Genomic DNA, 6,000 nt, shown 5'->3' with positions numbered 1-6,000 from the left:
AACCATGTTGATGAAGATCGAAGGAAATGCAACCTTGCCGGAAGTCGCTAAGACGCTTTGCCCCACGGTGGGCGCCAACTGTCGTGGTACTAAGTCTGATAGTAAGTATTGGGGGTATGAATGAGGAGGCAAGATTTTACGCAAGTGTCTACGAGTTCAGGCACATCTCAGAGGAGGTAAAAGCCCTACGTCTTGGTGCCCGGAGGCGGTCGACTGGATTATATAAGTGTGTGTGTTACAGGGGGTGCGAACCCTTGTGCCATAGGAGGGGGGTGGCTTATATAGAGTGCGCCGGGACCCCGGCCATCCCCCGTTACCAAGAGTTCAATGTACATAAAGACGGGGCGTTACTGATAACGCCAGCCATAAGTGCCTTTAATGACCTTAAAGACCATAGAGTGAATGCTTGACCGTTGCTGTTCTGAGTGACTCCTGGTCTTCGGTAGGTCAAATGGTTTCTTGTATGGTCGAGTGATTGACTGGCCGTGTGACTTCAGGAAGGAGGGGTACCCGAGTGGTTGATTGGTCGAGTGGATTGCACTCGATGCTTTTAGTGGGAACTCCCTGTTATCTCTTGAGCTTCTTTGCTTCTAGGGTAGTGACCTTGGGTAGGGCGTATAGGTTAGGCCTATGACCCTACCCCAGGTCTATATCATCATCAGCCGGCACACGACTTGGTGTTTCTTGATGTGTCTTGGGTGCTAGCCCTACCCCTCTATTTATATGTTGAGCCTTGGGGTCGAAACTTGGAGTAAAAGACTCCACAAAGTCGGTTTCACCCGAAAGGCAAGAGTCCTTCTCGGACTCCAGGGCCAGACACTAGAGTTCCCGGCGTCTGGACCCAGACGCCGGGGACCCTAGCGTCTGGCCCCTAGACTCCGCAAAACTTCCTTTTGTACTTTCGAAAAACCTTGTGGGCTTTCCCCTTTGGCCCAAACAAAGTGTTCTTGTACCCAAACATTTCGGGAAACATCCGCAACCCCTATAATACTATATCGTCAACGAACGTTAAGCGTGCGGACCCTACGGGATCGAGAACTATGTAGAAATGACCGAGACACCTCTCTAGTCAATAACCAATAGCGGAGCCCGGATGCCCATATTGGCTCCTACATATTCTACGAAGATCTTTATTAATTGAACCGCATAACAACATTGTAGGATCAAAACTATGTCTAGAGGGGGGTGATTAGACTACTTGACCAAATAAAAATCTAGCCTTTTCCCAATTTTAGTTCCTGGAAGATTTTAGCAACTTAGCACAAGTCAAGCAATCAACCAACACATGCAATTCTAAGAGTATAGCAGTGGAATGTAAAACAATTGCATATGAAGGTAAAGGGAGGAGTTTGAGGAGGCAAACGCAATGTTGACATAGAGATTTTTTGTTCGTGGTTCCGATAGGTGGTGCTATCGTACATCCACATTGATGGAGACTTCAACCCACGAAGGGTAACGGTTGCACGAGTCCACGAAGGGCTCCACCCACGAAGGGTCCATGAAGAAGCAACCTTGTCTATCCCACCATGGTCGTCGCCCACGAAGGACTTGCCTCACTAGGGTAGATCTTCACGAAGTAGGCAATCTCCTTGCCCTTACAAACTCCTTGGTTCAACTCCACAATCTTGACGGAGGCTCCCAAGTGACACCTAGACAATCTAGGAGACACCACTCTCCAATAAGTAACAAATGGTGTGTTGATGATGAACTCCTTGCTCTTGTGCTTCAAATGATAGTCTCCCCAACACTCAACTCTCTCTCACAGGATTTGGATTTGGTGGAAAGAAGATTTGAGTGGAAATCAACTTGGGGAAGGCTAGAGATCAAGATTTATGTGGTAGGAATGGAATATCTTGACCTCAACACAAGTGTAGGTGGTTCTCTCTTAGAAAATGTATGTTGGAAGTGTAGGCATGTTCTGATGGATCTCTCCACGAATGAAGAGTGGGTGGAGGGGTATATATAGCTTCGACACAAAATCTAACCGTTACACACAACTTACCAAACTTGGTGGGACCGAATCGTGAAACTCGGTCAGACCGATTTAGTTCATAATGTGACCGTTAGGCATTTCGGCGGGACCGACATGTCAACTCGGTAGGACCGATATGGTTAGGGTTAGGGCATAACGTAATCTCAGTGAGACCGATTACACAAACTCGGTGAGACCGATTTTGGTAATAGACACACAGAGAGTTGGTCAGGCAAACTCGGTGGGACCGATTCGCTCATCTCGGTTGGACCGAAACATTACGAAAGGGAAACAGTGAGTCTGCATTGCGATCTCGGTGGGACCGATCGCTCATCTTGGTTTGACCGAAAAGTTACGAAGGGAAATAGAGTGATTACAATCCCATATCTGTGAGACCGAGATCCCTATCGGTAAGACCGAAAAGACTAGGGTTTCTGGCAATGGCTATGTCAACTGAACTTGGTGGTGCCGGATAGAAAGTTTCGGTAAGGCCGAGTTTGACTTTTGGTTTGGGACATATGTGCATGTGAGAAAGTAGTTGAGGGTTTTTGGAGCATATCTCTAAGCACTTTGAGCAAGAAACTCATTAAGCAACACCTCAACCCCTCTTGATAGTATTGGCTTTTCCTATGGACTCAATGTGATCTTGGATCACTAAAATGAAAAATGTAGAGTCTTGTGCTTTGAGCTTGAGCCAATCCTTTTGTCCTTAGCATTTTGAGGGGTCCACGTTTCTCATCCATGCCATGCCAATCATCGAGCTTTCCTGAAATATATATATTGAAATAACATTATCTCAATGAGCTATATGTTGTTAGGAATTACCAAAACCACCCGGGGATAGTTGCACTTTCAATCTCCCCCTTTTTGGTAATTGATGACAACATATAGATCAAAGCTTCGACAAATGATAATAAGATTGAAAAACATCGTCGCTTTGGGAAGTATGTGATAAGCAAGAGCTCCCCCTAAATTTGTGCATTGTTTAAAATTTTCTTTGGACTGCAAATGCACAATGTGTTAGGATCATGGGTTACTCTTTCATGTCACATACATCTTGGTGGAGCGCTCAAAATGATAATAATTGAACACATGCACTCATCACCAAGCAAAGTGAATGATCATATAAGGATATAAGAGATAATATCATCCAACAAGCATTAAAGGTAGCATATGATCAAACACATGATCATCCAAGTATCTCACAAAAGACATAATGTATCAAGCAAGCACACAATAAGGAAGTTCAACCACCAAAAACAAGAGAGATCAAAAGCAACACTCTCTCTCGAAGCCTATGATCTATACATTTTCTCCCCCTTTGGCAACGAGTTACCAAAAAGTTCAAAAAATGCATAGTGCTAAACGACTCTCAGGCTTGGTCTTCATAAGGTGGTGTAGAGATGACTCAAAGGACGAAAGCGTCTGTAGATGTAGCTGGAGTTGGTGGAGTGGCTGCTGGAGTTGGTGGAGTGGCTGCTGGAGCTGGTGGCACTGAAGCTGTGGCAGCTGGTGTAGATGTTGTAGCTCTAGTATCTGTGACTGGCACTGCAGCAGATCTCTGTCCTCTGGGCACTCTAGCAATAGCATCTGTAGTTCACTTGCCCTTCTTCTCCTCCACTTCCTCCTGAAGTTGCTCAACTGTAGTTTGGATCTCAGTTAACTTGACATCAAGAGCATAGAATTTTTGCTCAATGATCCTCTCTAAACTCTCCTGGTTTTGAGTCAGGGTGCCAAGCCCTTCTCAATCCTCAAGGTAGAGGCAATCAGATAGCCAAGCTGATCTTGCTTGCTCTTCAGGAATACTTGAGATGCCTCTTCAGCAGTTGGCATCTTTGCAACTTTCTCTGCCCTTGCCTTCTCTCTCTTCTCATGTGCTTAAGCTGATGATGGTTCATTCTCATTCATAACAACAGTGTTATCCTCAAATTCCGGGTAGATGGGCAGGTGCTCCTTATCCAATAGATATTTGCATGTGCCCATCTTGGAGTTGATGAGCTCCTGAATTTGAGGGGCATGCCCACAAGATCTCTTCTGATCAGCTACTGTCTTTTGATTGTCTCCACAATCAGACTCATGACTTTAAACTTTTGAGGCACATCAAACAAATGTAGCAAATTGATAGCATGTCCTCTGATCATCCTATGATCACCTGACTTGGGAAGCAATGTGTGCCTTAGGATCCAGTTGATGGTAGGCAAACCAGACAACAAGAAATGGACAGATCCAAACTTATGAGTCTCTAAAGCATCATCTGGGATTTCTTTGTACATTTGTGCCATAGTGTTATGGTCTTTCTTCTTTTTAGCATAAACATCCAAATCATCTTCAGTTTCTTCTGGAGCATGGATCAGCCGAGCCCATTCTTCCACAGATGATTGGTACCTAGTACCTTCTGACATCCAGATGATCTTCCCATCTGGGTAGAAGTGGGCAGTGGAGTAAAACTGCATGATCAGCTCATCATTCCACTTGGTGAGCTTCTGGGCAACAAATGCATGAACACCACATGCTTTGAAGCTGTCATATACTCCTGGATAGTGATCTTCATTCTCCTTGATGTACTCCCAGTTGACCCATCTCATGTCACAGACAATAGGCTTCTTGTCAAGCAAAACTATCTCATAAAAGTCTTGATGTTCCTTAGTGTGAAACCCGTAGTCAACAACAGTTCTCCTCCTGACAGCATATGGGTCAGACTATCTCCATAGTCTTAGTCCTGAATCCTTCCTGATTTTCATGTTCTCTGCAATAGGATGTGCATCATTGTGGTCACGGAGCTTGGGTTTCAACTTTCTCAAAACAAGAGAATCATCTTCTTCTACAGCTTCAGGCACCGGGGCCTTGTTTTTCTCCTCAGCAGGTATACTTCTGGTGTTCCTCTTGGGTTTAGGCTTTGGAGACGGAGCAGCAGCCTTGGGAGCAGCTTTGGGCTTAGATGGAGCAGCCCCTGATCTAATTGCATCTCCCATGAGCTTCTGAGCCTTAGGAGCTGGAGCAGCATCCTCTTCCTCTTCATCTTCTTCATAAGAATCTCTCCTCATGGAGGGCTTGCCAAGAACTTGGGCAGTAGTTGTTCTTGCCCTCTTCTTTTTCTTATCATCACCAACAGCTTCTCCTTGAGATTCAATGGTGAACTTCATAGTTTCACCTGTGGCAACCTTCCTAGGTTTGGATGTAGGCACTCTCCTGGCAGGTGCCTTCTTGTTCATGCCTGGCTTTGTGGTAGCAGCACTGCCATAATCCTTCATCACTTTATTCTTGGAGGTGGCCTCATCCTCAACAGCAACATAAGCCTCATCTTCTGAATCTGATTTTTTTTCTTCTTCCTAGTCCTGGCGGCTGCCTTTGGCAAGTTGATGGGTGGGCTCCTGCTGCCCTCATCATAGCTGCTTAAGGGACTAGTGCCCTCACTCAATTGAGCTTGCTCCTCTGACTTGTTCTGACCATCACTTTGATCAGACATCTCAACAAACTCACTGACAGCAGACCCTGTGAATAGGTTTAGATGAGGTAGAGTAGATGAGCATCAAAAGTACAGAGGTTTTGCAAAACAATTGAGTCAAAAACTTAGTTTTAGTTTTCCACAGAAAGCATTTCGGAGCTACCGATTTGTAAACTCGGTGATACCGAAGCAGCTTTTGCAACCTAAACTAGTGAACTCAATCAGACCGAGTCACAGTTCGGTGGCACCGAGACTGCTAGGGTTTCACAGAGAATCGAACTCGGTCACACCGATTTGCAATTCTCGGTCAGATTGAAAATCGCACGTACAATGCCTAAGCCAAATCGGTGAGACCGATTTCAACAACTCGGTCGGTCTGAGATGAGTTCGGCGGAAACCTAACCCTAAATTTTCAAATCAAATCTAATCTACAGGAAGTTTTCGCTAGATAGGATGATTTCATACGTGGCAAGAATCATGGCAAAGCAATGTGCTAGGAATCGGAGTTAAAGAATAGCACAAAGTATCAAGTTCATACCCTAACTCGGCGGTGAACTTGCTACGGCGGCAACGGCGGGGCAGA

The sequence above is a fragment of the Triticum aestivum genome, chromosome 5B (genome assembly GCF_018294505.1).
Source record: "Triticum aestivum cultivar Chinese Spring chromosome 5B, IWGSC CS RefSeq v2.1, whole genome shotgun sequence".
Taxonomy (NCBI): domain Eukaryota; kingdom Viridiplantae; phylum Streptophyta; class Magnoliopsida; order Poales; family Poaceae; genus Triticum; species Triticum aestivum.
The sequence above is the reverse complement of the archived record's forward strand: the minus strand, read 5'-3'. Positions refer to the sequence as shown.